At 47.0% G+C, this 16036-nt stretch overlaps 1 long non-coding RNA gene across 1 annotated transcript; it reads left to right on the top strand.

Moving 5' to 3' along the window:
- Positions 1-10959: 10959 nt before the first annotated feature.
- LOC132248775 (uncharacterized) lies at positions 10960-15581 on the top strand. The gene is made up of 2 exons (XR_009460155.1): positions 10960-10992; positions 13604-15581. It is a non-coding gene; the product is annotated as an uncharacterized LOC132248775 (long non-coding RNA).
- The last annotated feature ends 455 nt before the right edge of the window (positions 15582-16036 follow it).

Genomic DNA, 16036 nt, shown 5'->3' with positions numbered 1-16036 from the left:
GCAGCCCGGGACTCCTCGTACCAGGCTGGGGGGGGCCAAGCTTAATTTTGCAGAAGGCAAATTTCCATTTTTAGTGATGGGCTGCAGGGCAAGACCTCATTGACGATAGCAATCCCTTCGATCCCTCACGTTCTCAAGGAAAAAGGTCAAGGGCAGCATGTGTAGCAATGAAGCTGTTAACCAGCCCATGACACTATCCACTCACCTTCATAGCTACCGCCAAGCCTACTCCTGGGTTTCCCTCGTTCCCTACTTTCCTTTCTCTCTCCCACTCTTCTTTCTTGGCATCTCTCCTCCGTTCCCTCTGCATAATCCCTTCTCCAGCAAGTCCCAATTCCTCCCAGCCCAACACAGTTCCCCATCCCGTTTGATAAATGGGCAGCAATGAACTAGTTAATTATGCTGGCATGTAAATGAGTAAACATCACAATGAGGCTCTTTGGGGAGGGGGACTTCACCCTTCAGAGCTGCTGTGTGAGGCTGCCAGCAGACTCAGGACACGGCGCTGGAGGAGAGGCTTTTCCTTCCCCTCTGGAAAAGTAATGGCATGACCACGAACGTTAGAACGTCATTAAATGCAATTAAAGACCTGATTTTTTTTTCAGTCAAGGGGTTTATGCATAAAGGGGGGTGGACCTGGCATGGGATGAGGACTTGACTCTTCTGTGACAGTGATCCAGCCCACAGTCAACCCGTCTGTGCCTGGAGTCATTTTAAAATCTGGACAACGCGGTCAAACTGAACGCTGACCCTTCCTGCTGCCCAGGCGAGAAGCTCATCTTCGTCCTCCTCAAGGGCCATAGGAAAGAGCAGATGGTTCGGATGGAGGAGGCTGGATCTGGTAGGGGTTGGGGGTCCTGGTGTGGGGAGGCTTTCCAGTCTGGGGTGCGTGGAAAGTATCCCTGATTTCTGGTTCTCTTTTGAAACCAAAAAAGGGGTGTGTTAGTGTAATTTGGCTTCGTATTTTGCCCGCTGTAAACTCCATACAGCAGCGTGAACTCTTCTGCTTCACATCTAGCTATTACTGGCTTGGGAGATCTGTGCTGAAATGCATGCTAGCGCACACCGCTCTTTGATAGCATTTGCTCTCAAGATATTTGTCTCATAAGTATCTTTCCTTAACTCTCTCTACCACAAAATGCAAATTGAAGTGGGTCCAGGGAACCTGCTTTTTGCAGGTATCTTGGGCCCACGGGCTTTGTTAAACCTCCGTTCCAGCTCAACACAAACGGGCTTCAGCAACCGTAACTCTTTTAGTCAACTCAGGAGATTAATGGAATCCAATAATGGCTAATTAGCAGCCCTAATAGCGGTTCAGTGCCTATTCCCTTTTGCACCACTTACTTTTTTCCAGCCTAAAAGCAGACTGGCATTTGTTAGTGTCAGCATAATGCTAACTTCCTACAAGAGGATTATTCAAAAGGAAAACATGCGTCTTTACAGCAAACAGCAGATCCCCCATCTCTCTAGCCTGTAGATACAACGCTGCATGGAGAACTCGTGCGGGTTAACCTCAGTCAGGACTCAAGCAAAATGGGAACGTTTTCAACATGAACGTAAGTGGGCAGAGGTAACTATTAATGACTAGAAGGGGCTCCAGAGGTCTAGTGAAAGGGCAATGTGTTGTTTGTATTGGATAGTCAAATCTGAACCTCGACGCGCCTGCTGCTCCTTGGCTGTGGGATCTGCAACTGCTGCAAAGGCGCCACGGGAAAAGCGCGCCACGCGCCGCACGCGGCACGGATGAGACCCACTGCAACCGTCGTGCAGAACGAACCGGAGAGGGCAAAATGGGAAGAGGCTGCATTGCTGATGCCACCTGAGAAAAGGCATTCGCTGGCACTTCAGCTACATACATAAGGACAGACAAAACCTGCCATTTCTCACCCAACTTTCTAGACGCTGGCAAGCGATGGCCGGCATGGCACACGTCGTGTATTCCTGCAGGAGCCAGCATGTGCCCAGGGTAGTAAAAGCAATAAAGCTGGTGTCAGCTCATGTTTAAAGTCTGTATAATTAGCAATCTCATCAGAAACATTTTTTGCCCTCTTCACTGTCCTTAGCAAAGCTGCTCTGATGCTTCCTCTGAAGCCATAGAGGCCGGGCTTGAAAGGAAAATAGACTGTCCTACCGGAGGGACACTTCCACACAAGGAGATGCTGGATTCATTTGCTGCTCCCCAACGGGCTTAGTATTGCTGAATTGGGACAGACTTTTTTGGGTCAGGAGTGAAACGGGGAGGTTTGCAACAAAGAACAGAACAGCAACGTGCCCTCGACACGTTTTGCAAGGCCACACAAACTCCTCCTCTCCTGCTAGCTTTCCCTTTCCATCTCATAGATTCATAGATGTTAGGGTCGGAAGGGACCTCAATAGATCATCAAGTCCGACCCCCTGCATAAGCAGGAAAGAGTGCTGGGTCTAGATGACCCCAGCTAGATACTCATCTAACCTCCTCTTGAAGACCCCCAGGGTAGGGGAGAGCACCACCTCCCTTGGGAGCCCGTTCCAGACCTTGGCCACTCAAACTGGGAAGAAGTTCTTCCTAATGTCCAGTCTAAATCTGCTCTCTGCTAGCTTGTGGCCATTGTTTCTTGCAACCCCCCGGGGGCGCCTTGGTGAATAAATCCTCACCAATTCCCTTCTGTGCCCCCGTGATGAACTTATAGGCAGCCACAAGGTCGCCTCTCAACCTTCTCTTGAGGAGGCTGAAAAGGTCCAGTTTCTCTAGTCTCTCCTCGTAGGGCTTGGTCTGCAGGCCCTTGACCATACGAGTTGCTCTTCGCTGTACCCTCTCCAGGTTATCCGCATCCTTCTTGAAGTGTGGCGCCCAGAATTGCACGCAGTACTCCAACTGCGGTCTGACCAGCGCCCGATAGAGGGGAAGTATCACCTCCCTGGACCTATTTGTCATGCATCTGCTGATGCACGATAAAGTGCCATTGGCTTTTCTGATGGCTTCGTCACACTGCCGGCTCATGTTCATCTTGGAGTCCACTAGGACTCCAAGATCCCTTTCCACCTCTGTGCCACCCAGCAGGTCATTCCCTAGGCTGTAGGTGTGCTGGACATTTTTCCTCCCTAGGTGCAGCACTTTGCATTTCTCCTTGTTGAACTGCATCCTGTTGTTTTCTGCCCACTTGTCCAGCCTATCCAGGTCTGCCTGCAGCTGTTCCCTGCCCTCCGGCGTGTACAGTTCTCCCCATAGCTTTGTGTCATCTGCAAACTTGGACAGAGTACACTTCACTCCCTCATCCAAGTCGCTGATGAAGATGTTAAAGAGTATCGGTCCAAGGACCGAACCCTGCGGGACCCCACTGCCCACACCCTTCCAGGTCGAGACCGACCCATCCACCACAACTCTCTGGGTGCGACCCTCTAGCCAATTCGCCACCCACCGGACTGTGCAGTCATCCACATCACAGCCTCTTAGCTTGTTCACCAGTATGGGGTGGGATACCGTATCGAAGGCCTTCCTGAAGTCCAGGTATACGACATCCACCCCTCCTCCTGTGTCTAGGCGTTTCGTAACCTGGTCATAGAAAGAGACTAGGTTGGTCAGGCACGATCTGCCCGCCACAAACCCATGCTGGTTTCCCCTCAGCATAATTTGTCCTGCAGGGCTCTCACAAATGTGAGCCTTGATAATTTTTTCAAATACTTTACCAAGGATGGAGGTGAGACTGACCGGCCTATAGTTGCCCGGGTCCTCCTTCCTCCCCTTTTTGAAAATGGGGACCACGTTAGCCCTTTTCCAGTCCTCCGGGACTTGGCCCGTGCGCCACGAGCGTTCGAATATTCCCGCCAGTGGCTCTGCAATGACGTCGGCCAGTGCCTTCAGCACCCTCGGATGGAGCCCATCCGGGCCTGCCGACTTAAAGGCATCCAGTTCTTCCAAGTGACTGTGCACCACCTCAGGATCTACGCATGGCAGTCTGGCGCCTTGCTGCTGCCGCTCTACAACCCCAGTGAGAGACTTGTCGTGCCCCTCGCTTAGAAATAAATGTTTCATACACTTAAAGCTCTATAAAACTAGAGCCCACCAGTATATATATTCAATATATTTTTAATATATATATATATATATATAGTTTAAATAAAGTCTCTTGTCCACTTTCAAAACTTGATTTTTTTCCTGGTTTTTTGAAGGGGCAATAAATAAAGTAGAAAAGGCTGAACTGTTTTGCATATCTCTGTGGAAGAACGGCGAACATTTCTACTTTAGAGTTCCAGAAAGATCACTGTACAGAACAAAAGCTTATATACAATCACGTGTGCAATTTTAGTTGGCTGGGCCTTTTACTAATGCAAGATCTCCTCTTTGCCCAGAAGCCCCTTCTACTCTTGACCAAATCCTTCGGTCTCTTCAATTGCAAAAAGCAGCTTCTCTTTCAGCTGTTCATAGCTTTTATATGGCGGCAGATCCAAACGATTAAAGCAAGTATGACTTCTTGGTAACCAGGTTTCCTTGCCAACTTTTTCAATGCAGATCTCGTCCTGCTTTCCTGATGTTCCTCTCACCCTCCCTCCTTCTCACTCCTCATTTCATCACGATCAATAGACATTAATTGCACAGTGCTAAGCTGCTCACCAGGATGCTGAGATGCTCTGTCTTAATTTTCTGCTTTGCATTCCCTAAATAATGAAAAACACCTTGGGTTAAACAAAAACTTGAAAAGGATTCCCACTGCCTGGCGTGGCCGCCCAGCGCAGCGCTTCCTTGGGTAAGCCTTCTTCTATCCGCTCCCTCCGCTGCCTTGGTGAAAATGTAAAAATAAAAAATCTCAGCAAAGGAAAAAAAAATCTCTGCTGGAATTTGTCTGATCCCTGCGCGTGTCGAGGATGTTCTGTTCAAGGACAGCATGGCTCGATTCGTTAAATAACGTATTTCTAGCAAGAACGTGACAGAAGTGTTAGCACATCGCTGGGGGGGAAAAGCATTTTTCTGACTGATCATGTTGTCTTGCAATACAAAAGAAAGCCAGAATGCTTGTAACTGCATAATAACAATATCCATTCACTTATGAGAAAATAAAATCGCAGACGTGGCTTTTATACCGGTAGGATATTGGTTCATCTTTTTTCTACAGAGGTCATATCTGCATAAATATTAAAGTGAGGCAACACAGCGGGTGTCATCCCCTGCGCTTAAACTACATGCTGAAAGCCCTTTAAATGTTGGCACCCTGCTGAAGTTAGTGACCTTAGAATTATTAAGATGAATTATAATTGCTCAGAGCCAAGTACCAAGAGACAGTTCCTTGTTAACTTGCACACTACTTGAATTAGAAGTGTTTACCAATTATTATCATTTCCTCCATGAAACGTGTAGTTCAACATGAATACAGGCAAGAAGATTTATTATGAAAACATTCATGCTTATGAGAGCCTCGATGCTTGGGTACACTATGAAACCTGCACAAAACAGCTAGCAGCAGATTATTATTACCCAGGCATTGTAATTACCTATACATTATAATCAGATGTAAAAATCAGAGGGCAAATTTCTCATGAAGGAGAGAGGCACAGGATAGGGAGGATCACTTGCATTGTACATGCCTGGACGCTAATCACTGGTGCAAGAGTTACGTTCATCTCACTTGCTTCAAGATTACTTTAATACAGCGCCATTAGTCATATGCCAATCGCCGTGATATGAATTACACAAATCACGTTAACGTGGAGTTTAAAACCACACGCGTGTTTCCTACGTTGTGTTGTAATTCATTATAAATGAAACAGCAATTCATTCTCTCAGGCGGAAAGGAGAGGTCAAACCCACAGTATTCATTTTCATCTCCCAGAATGAAATGATTTGAGCTTTCCATTTACCTACACACTAAAAATGACTTTATTTGCTGTAGCTAAGTGATACAACTGGGATACAACTAGCAACTGCTAGTAATCCCATATATTTCCATCCTAAGATCCCAATTCTGCCATCTCAGGCTTATATATCTAAGCCTGTGAGCAGTCCCATTCAAATCAGTGGGGCAATATATGAGTTTAATGGTAAGCACTCGTACCAGTGTTTAGACAGCAGAGCCTGAACGCTGGAAAACAACATACTGGGTTTTTCCTCCCAGCCTAAGCCATTTTGTTGCATTTGTTGAACCTATTCAGACCTATTATGAGTAGTGTTTTGCATGTGTATAAAATGCAGATATAGAAAGAATATCTCTATGCTTATATATTTATATGTGCATGTGTGTGTGTGCGTGCATGCACACTATATATATATATGTGTGTGTGTGTGCATGCATGCACACATGCATATACATATGAATATATATATGTGCATGCACATATGCACATATGCGTGAATATATATTCACACACACATATACACACACACACACGGCTGTGAAGCTACACCCAGGCTATGCTGTGTCTTCCTCTCTTCATGCTGATTGAAGCTTCAGGAAGGGGATGAGAAGAGTAATCAGTTGATTCAGGAGTTGAACCCTAGGGCTAGACACGGCACAAGATTTGAGTCCTACCACACTTCTCTGTTGGGGGACGCAGCCACATGCACGTGGAGTTACACGCCTGGACACTACCCGGTGCTGCAGACTATCTGCAGGGCGAAGGGCGGGCTGGGTCACTGAGCTGACCCCTCCGGTATTTCCAGCGGTCTGAAGAGATTATAAGAGAAACGTGTCCTTCAGGCTGGGAGCCGTGGTATGGCGAAGGGAAGCATTTCCTGCCCGAATGCAAGGTGGTGCCTGTATTCCCGGGGTTGCCCCAGGTCTAGGGTGGGATGAAGGCCCCTCCTCTTCCCTGTAATTAGAAAATGCCAGGAGGGGAAGATGCTTCCCCTGGTTTGAAACCTCGTCCACCACAGCCCTGGGAAGTAACTCTCCAGGGAGTGTGAGTTTGGGAGGTTGTTCTGTTACCTATTATTTTAATCTGTCTTTATTTTTATCTGGTTTTACTGTAAGCTGCTTTGAGCTGTTCTTAAGGAGGGCAGCAAATACATCTCATACACAGATAAATGAGCTTTGCCCCCCCGGCCCCGGTTATGCTATTTCAGCTCACTGTTCTGGGGGCTCTTGCTCGACTTCAACACCAGCAAGACTAAGAAGCTGGGAGGACAGGACTCCCTGCCCATTAATGGTGTTGATACTGTGTCTTGATGCACTTTACTTCACCCGACTCAAGCCAGCCTTTGCTTATTGTCGTGGAAACACACACAGAGTACTTTTGGGTCAGGTCAGCAGAAGCTTTTATTTAAAAGAAACTACAGCTGTAGGGGGAGTTCCAAAGTGACATGGATTTCCCAAGCACTTGGAAGGGGTCCCCCCCCAAGAGCAAAATCAGGAGGCTTATATACTTTTTAACAGTCGCTTACAACTCACGTGATCATATAGTGAAATTAGCATGAAAAGCGGCTATAATATTACTTTATTATTTCTTTGCTGTTATCAGGATGGGAATTATGGGGGAGATAGGGTTAGTTCACAAACCTCCTTCTTGCACCTGGAAATCTACTTTGTACATACTTTTTTTTTTTTTTTCTACCTTTAAGGCCGCGGTGAGCGAAGCATTTGCAGAAGAGTTACAAAGAACAAACACTTGCCCTTATCTGTTCTACTGTACCGAGCCAGCAATTCTACACAAAGCGGTTATGTCATCTTATAACTAAAATAATCAAAGTTTAAGGCATATATTTTTTCTGATTCCACATTATGGAGAGGGCAATCCTTGCTATGGGATGCTGAACAGCTTGTCAGAGCTTCCCCGGGATCACAGCCACTTCCATCCCCAGTGCTTTGGCAATACACAAAAGCAGTTCCTGGAGTTATCCAAGACCATCGTGCGCTTGTCCTGGTGCCGCGGGGGCAAGAGGACCGCAGGTAATCCTGGCAGGTGCTTGTGATGTCCTGCTCCCAGATGCAGTTCCTCTTGATACTCTGGTGTTGCTGGTCTGGCCAGGGAGCCTGGTGGGGAGAGCGACTTGCTCTTGAATGTGGAGGAGATGGACTCTGATGCCCAACAGAGCGGATTTGGGAACCCCATGTGTGTACTATATGGCTCACCTCATCTGTCCCGTCCGGCAGAGTCGTGCGGCAAGAAATCCAAGCATCTCTGGGACATCAGTCCCCTTCCCGGGAGAAGAGGGCTCTGCTTGAAGACGCACGATGGAGAGCACCAATGCAACAGGCATTTCTGGTTCAGCGGTCCGCACCTGTACTCCTCATTGCCCCCTGCCTGCCGTCGCCATCTGTGATGCACAGGGATAATTCTGCTGCTGCTTGCCCTTCAGCAAATCCAGTCTTGTGATATGAGGAAAATGCTCATCTAGAGCATGAGGCTTGCAACTAGGGGAGGAAGAGCTCAAGTCTGTAGGTAACTCAGCTCTTCCTGTGAGCTGTGGGACCCTGCTGACGGAGGGGACGGGCGTGGAGGCGCCGTAACTTGCAGCAGATGCTGCCCCAGCTGGAAAGCAGGGGAAGGCAGAGGTGGCTTATTTATGACTGCACACTTGCAAAGAGACCCATGCAGAATCAAGCAGCTGAGGAGAGGACAACAGAGAAGCTGGGGAAATAATTGCATGCACCAAGATGGCAGTTCAGAGATTTGCCACTGATCATGGGAGGGCTGCCCCTCGGGGCAAGCTTGTAAATGAGACTGATGCCGCGTTTAGGCTCACGCGTCCCTCACGATAGCCAGGGGCTGATTCAGCTAATGATACCTCCTTTGTCCTGTGCGTCTCTAGATCAAGCAGTGCAGATAATTATGAATTATTATATGGGCATTCAGTCTCAGGGCAAAATTTGCATAGCTAAGTGTATGCCTGTGGGTGATGTGGTTTCATGCTCAATAATTAAGTACATTTCTGCAGTGGGAAGTGAGGCAGAAAAAGGGTAGAAGCCACTCCTCTCTTCCATCATTTCCCTGCTCATGGACCTGTAAGGCGCCGTAATGAGGCAGGAGCTACTGCTGGCACATGAGGAGGTCGCCGGGGATTTTAGAGGTCTTGGAGCAGGGGAAACGCGAGGTCCTGGCAAAGCTATTGCATGCCTCCAAAGCAGCGGGGCTAAATTGCTGTAGCCAAGCCCGTGTGTGTATCTGGGAGAGGAATCTGGTCCACTCCATGCAAGCAAAGTCGCACAGCTCCATGGGGACCTATTTAAATATCTTTTAAGGTACTGCCTGGGGTCTCACAACCTAAAAAGGTTAGCTTGAAGAGCTCACTTTCATTTAAAACATCCCTTCTCTTACTTCCAGGATCAATACCCAGCTTCCAGAAGGAAAGTTCAAAAACAGCATCATTTCATCAGCATGATGTGGGAACCGAAGGGGGATTTTGCCATTTACCCTTTCTAATATCCTTCAGCAGGATTGCTGCGTGGGGGCTGCGGTTCAGGATGAAGGAGCTGATTAGCCAGGGGACGGGGGAAGGGAGCAGGCCTCTGGACCGCTCTGACGGACTAAACATCCTTTTCATGCCACACTGCTATCTTGCAGTGGGAAAGGCAGGTCAAGCATGAGCGCACGAGGCACAGAACTGGCACGAAGCTCAGCCACTGACCAGCCTTGTGGCCTTGGGCATGTCATCTAGTCACTATGGGTCTCAATATACCCTTTGTTAAAAGCGGCGTCATACCCCTTACTTCATGGAGTGTTAACCTAACCTTGTGGGAAGTGCGCTTTGAGATCCTCAGCTGGGTGTAAAGTGCAAGCAGTTGCTGTTATAGTTCCCATTATTCCTATTATTAGTATCATCAACACCAGAAAATGGGTGGGTCAAGCTTAACTCAGTGAGCTGTCCCCATTATCCACCTAGCACCAAAGCAGCCGGTCTCTCTGCACGCAGGCATTTCAATAAGAAAGGCCAAACATTGTGGGTCTGAACCAGGTGGATCGGGGCTGAAGGTGAAGGGTAAGGAGAGCAAAATATGATCCGCCCAGTTTAGACAGGGCTTTGCACCGACCAGTCAGATACAAACCCAAGCCCCTTCTAGTAACTTCCAAGGAGGCATCACATGTGAGGACTGGCAAAGGCAGGGCAGTGGTGAGTAGATTTGATTGCAAGAGCAGCCTAGCTCAGAAAAGATATTATTACTTGCAGCATTGATGTTTCCTATAATGGGAGACAAGGCAGTGGCACAAAGGTCCTGGACACCCATCACAGTGGACCTGGGATGGAAACATCTCATGCCTATGTACCACTAAGGAGGAAGAGGGGGATAGTGGGTCCTTATTAGCAAAAGTATGTGGGTCTCTATATGCTTTTCCCATTGCATGTTCCCCTGATAAGGACAGAGGACGATAGTAACTTTTTGTTTCTGGAGAGATAGGACTCAGACTACTATCGACAGCATGGTACAAATCACCGAACATTTCACATAAGGAGAGAAAAGCTAACGTTTCACGTTAACTCCCTTAGGAGTGTTTAAAATTGTCACCCTTGAAGGTTAGATATACAATTATGAATGCAATTATGAAAAATTTAACTAGATGCTTTCCCTCTCCTAATGAGGATATTTCTTCAGTGTCTCTTTTCCTAGACTGCTAGAGACAGTCTTTGAAAGTCTTTGTTAAAATTAATTTAATAACTGCAGTCTGAAGCCTAGAGCTGTCAAACCAAAATTATGGAACAGGAGAAGGAAACAGAGGAAAAACATGTCATCCTGCCACAGCAAGTCAGATCCCTCTTTGTGCAACTAGACTCGTTATAACACACTGTACATTTTACTCGTGTCACCAAGACTGAATACTACCGTACAAGGCAGGTACTGCAAAGACTCTGCCATTGCTGTAGCTGAGGCGGAGGCAGCGTGTCGAGGCCGCCTCAGGCCCGCTCCGACACCCCGCGGCACCGACACGATGGAGGCCGGGTCTCTGCACAGCCGCAGGAGCGGGAGGGGGGGGGGGCAGGAGCAGCCCGGTGTGTCCGGTCCGCACTCCAGAGCTGCCCCCGCCCCCGCGCAGACACGCGGCCCGGCTGAGAGAGGGTCGTCCTCGGCTGCGAGGGGTTGCCCACGGGTGTTTGTACGGGGGGTTGGGGTGTAGATATGCACATATACACTTTACACGTATACACATACGTGTGCATGTCAGTATACATACATGGAAAGAGTGCGTTGGCAGTGCACATACACTTCTGCCTGTTTGCGCACACCTGCATGCACACACGCAGTATGCACCTGCAGGCACGCTGTACCCTATGTGCTACAGGTGCACTGTGTGTATACACCTACACATGCAGATGTGTGTGCATGCATGTACATACACACACACACACACATGTGCATGCATGTACGTGGCTGCATGGGCTCACACACCGAGTGAGTGAGTAGGGGTGGGAGTCAGTCTACTATTTTTCATAATGAAAAACTGAGTGAAATTAGTTGTGAAAAGCAGGTGGCACAAAACTCAGGCCAGTTGCAGACGGGCGCCTGGAGCCGAAACAGGCTGAGAAACCCCCGTGCTAGGTACAGGAAGCCACGATGATCGCTTTCTCTACGGCATCTTCAATAGCAACTGGGTATATTTTTCATGCCTGTTAATGGGGACTGATTTCAGACATGCTCCAGTGAAGACATTAAGTAGGACTGAAATTGTCTCCTTGTTTCATTCAGCGTAGGCCTAAAGGCCTAAAGTTGCAGTTAGTTCGTTACTGAACAAACTGCTGGTTTTCAGGGAGTCTCCAGCGCTCGACGCTCCTCACCTCCCGCTCCAGCGCTCGGCGCTGTCTCCCCCGGGCACTGACGCTCCTGGTTATTATGCCTCTGGCTTTGCTTACACAAAAAGTTGAACCAGTTTAACTCTGGTTTACTCAATCTGGTCAGTTTAAGTAGTGCACACCAATTCACAGGTGGTTTTCTTGGTGTAGCTTGTGTTGATAACTTTAAAACCAATTTTATTTAAATAGGCACAATATCTGGCTAGGTGAGGCCTGAAACTTTATTTCCCACACCCTTTGCATGGTCATGCATGCCCATAGGAAAAGAAAGGAGAAAGTGCTTGATGAAGTTATGGAACCACTTTGATTCCAGTTAATTTACTACATATCTGCTCCCTGACATAGGAAGTTGCTTGGCTTCCCTTTCTAATAGGATCTATTCATTTAGCAATAGCAGTTGTAATTATGCTTTAAAAATACTGACAGTAAAATCTGATTTCACATGCTCCTGCATTTTGGGGGAGGGGAAAAATCTTGACTAGAAACTCTCACTTCTTGAATGAAACTTCCCATGCTTCAAAGCTAAACAGAATTATTGAAAATTAGGGTTGGAAGGGACCTCAGGAGGTCACCTAGTCTAATGCCCTGCTTGAAGCAGGACTACCCCCAACTATATCACCCCACCAAGGCTTTTAAAATTTCCAAGTGAACATAAGTAATAGGTTTAGTTGCCAAAAATGAGTCCAGTAAGGCAGTCATTTTAGTACCGTAGTGTATATGAATCATTCTGTTCCTGTTAACCTGAACGTGTAGGAAGAATTATATGTATCAGTCTTCTTTTGTTCAATAGAAACCAAAAGACTTATCTAGGCAGAGTTGTGGTGGGGGATATTTATTCTAGTTTTTGCTATAATTTTAAATCTTCCAATTTGAATGTTGTATCACTGGGATTTTTACCTTTAAATGGGTAAAGTAGTGTCATGAAATACTGTATGATGCACACCCAAAGAGAAGGTACAATGTATTTTAAGGTTGGGAAATTATATTAGAGCAAATAGGAGCAAAAGTGCCTAGCCAAACCAATAATTACCCTTCCATGAATACTAGGTTCTGTTTCTCACCTGTCTAAACTCTTTCCTCTGGTGAGATAGTTTCATCTTTTTACATTAATCTTGGGATTTAGTATGGGATAGTTTTAAAATTGCTCTTCTGTGTAAAGTTAAGACTAACAGTCCCGATTTCCTCAATGCTGAAAAAAGCCCTTCTTCTTCCTGATTTACACACTTAGAAACGTGTTTCTGTTTTAACACTGATTGATGGAGGTTGGGTGTTTTGCTTTTGTTTTGGCGAGTCTCTGCTCTTACATTGGTATGTGGTATCATAACTGATAGGTGATTTCCCTTGCGGAGTGGGGGGCGGGGTTCCAAAGAGGAAATCATCCACTACGAACGCTTTGGGCTTGATTCAGTACTCTGTAAAGTCAGTGAAAAGACTCCCATTCATCTCAGTGTCAATTGGATCGGATCCTTAAATGGCTTTTCTTGGGGAAACAAGAAAGATTAAAAATAGATTTAAAAAAATAAAAAACGACAGATTAAAAATAGAATGAAAAGTTTTGACGTTTAAGCTGCTAGTTCAGGTCTAGTAAAGGCTGGTAGGGAATAAAAGTCATAACTGTTTGGGAACCTTTTGGCCTTTTTGAAGATAGGCTAGTATGATTTGTGGTGGAAAAGCATCAAACCCTGCTTTCCAGCTTTTCTTGTGCTGTTTTCAAGGTTGCTTTGAAGACTGTTTGGTGGCTCTGTTAGTATCTTTGGAAATGGTGATTTGTATTGGACATGGAACTTCTGTAACTCTTGGAAAGGATTTCTAAATGTATTGTCTACAGAACTAACCGTGGGTATTTTTAGAGTCCAAAATGTGAACTCATTCACTAATTGAGAAATTAACTTTTTTTTCTTCTTCTTTCAGCGCTACGACTTGTTGTGAAGCATTTACAGCTGCTCCACTTATGCATATTTTCCAACAGGCAGGATCTTTTGAAAACGATACCTAATGTTATATTATTAAAATGGCTATCCATACAAGGCAGAGTGTAAAAATGAAAATGCTGACAGGTATTTTTTAATCTTTTGAGATTTTAACTAACATTTCATTGATATTTATGTTTTATTAATTATCTCTGTAAGCAAATACAAATTGACGTATTATGCATCTACGAGACAAGGGTTGCTCAATTTCCATCCCCTGGGCCAAATGCAGCCCCATGGAGCCATCACATCTGGCTTGTGGGGCTCCCCATGGGTCTGGGGAATTGGCAGCAAGCGAGTGGTGGCCATGAACACAGCCTCCCCACCACTTCCCCTGCCAAATCCCCAAGCCCCAGTACCTGCATGGCTGGTCTGAGCCAAGCTATGCCTCTTTCCCCCGTGGGCCTGGGCCACGTTCCCCCACTTCGGGTTCAGGGTTGGACCGTGTCCCCTTCCTTTCCTGCAGGGCCGGGTTGGGCCAGGCCACGCACTCTTTCCCTCCCTATGGGGTCACCTGGCTAGCCTTCTTTCCCTCTTGACAAGGATGGGTCAAGCTCCTTTCCCCATCAGGGCTGTGTTGAAGCCAGTTTGTCCCCCACCTGGCCAGATGGTGCCCACCCACGTGCCAGAGCAGGAACACCTGGATCCAGCCCGTGAATGTATTGGCCACTGGCAGTCTGGCCTGCTGTGTTGGGGCTGCACTGTACTATCGGTGGTCCATTAAACCAATTTTAAAGAAACGAGTCATGGAATCACAGATTATGCGATCATAATTTTATCACTACTTTATATTTTCCTTTCAAAGGAAAAACTAGAAGTACTCTGTGACAGGCTCACAGCCACAGGGGCTGCCATGACACCCCTAGCGGCCTTGCTGCTCCTGCCTGGCTCCAGCTCTAATGTCACTCTCTCTTCATTGTTCACCAGCCGTGCCTTGCTCTTAATATTACAGGTTGATTCAAGGAGGCTGCTAGCAGGCCTTAGAGTGAGCCCGAATCCAGTAAGTTTCCCCTGGGTCTGAGGCCCCATTGGCCACTATCCAGACATCCAACCTTGGTAGGTTCCTCTCGGCCTGACTACAGGTGCCCTACAGGGACCTAGCCTTAAGGGCAAACGGTGTGGTTCCTTTTCCTCCCCTACTCCACGCCCTAAGCCTCAGAGATGTTCTCCCTTTGATTTTCCTTCTTATGCACTCTGCCCCCTTGAGCTCCCAGACCCCTCCACCGCCCAGCCCTGGACACAGGTGGCTCTGGGCCTCTTGGACCTCGTGATCTGGGTCTCAGCCTTTTTTCAGTTCTGGGACCCCTCCCTGGGTCCCACCCTCAGTGTGAGGGCTCCTGGGATACTGGCTCTCTAAGCAAGCCTTGAGTCTGCACCCCCAGGGTTCAAGGCTAAACATAAATCAATAAGAAACATCACCGCCGTCTGGCAGACACCTCAGTCTTTAGAGGTGTAACATAAAGACCACTTGCCTGTAAACCCAGTCTTCCTCAGTCCAAGAAACTTGCCTCTGTTTCCAGACCTGTAGAGTTGTTTAGCCAAAATCCAGTTCCCTTCAGGGACCCGGAGCCAGGAGTTCTGCACTGTGCAGTAGCTGGGGGGAAACGAAGAGACTGGTGCAGACTCGGGGCTCATGTAGCTCCAGCCTGAGCCCTCTTCCAGCCAGGTGAGTCCCTCATTAGCTCCCCCCTGCCCCCTAAAAGCAGCCTCTCAGGCTGCTTGCTCTCCTAAAGGGTCAGGCACATCCCAGTGCCCTGTTACATATTCTGTATACTAGATAACCATGATAGTTGATTACTGTGTTAATTATTTGTACGTCCTTCGATGAGGAGAGGTGACAATCCTGACTAAAGTTCTGTTGTAGCAGATGCTGTACAAATGCAAATAAAGACTTAGGGTGTGTGTAAATGAAATGAAAATTCCCGTTTATGTCGACGCAACTGCATTTGTCACTATGGCCTGTTTGTTAGTTCTTATCCTGAAAAGATATAGTCTGAAAAAGCTCCATTTGTATTCGAAGGCCAAGTCTGTGTGTGCATAGTTTTCGACAAATGAGCTGTTAAACTCGGTAAGACTATTAGCGCATGAGGCTAAATGTTTGCATAATCATTTGCAGAAGTGGGGTGTGAAACTAGTTTTACAAATATACAGCAAAGCTAAGGCAGGTCTTACCTTTAAAGCCGCTAATCAGTCTAGTATTATGACTTCATTTGCTTAGCTAGAGTAAACCAAACAAAGGAAATGAGACTTAATAGATACAGCATGGGATACTGGAGTTTTTACAGGTTAGTTTTATTTTGGTACTGTGTGTAGGCCACATTAGCCCACTGATTGCACTGGTTGTTGTGCAAACACACATGAGCTTCATGCTGAT

Source organism: Alligator mississippiensis, chromosome 1 (assembly GCF_030867095.1).
Source record: "Alligator mississippiensis isolate rAllMis1 chromosome 1, rAllMis1, whole genome shotgun sequence".
Taxonomy (NCBI): domain Eukaryota; kingdom Metazoa; phylum Chordata; order Crocodylia; family Alligatoridae; genus Alligator; species Alligator mississippiensis.
This window is presented reverse-complemented; position numbering and strand designations above follow the sequence as displayed.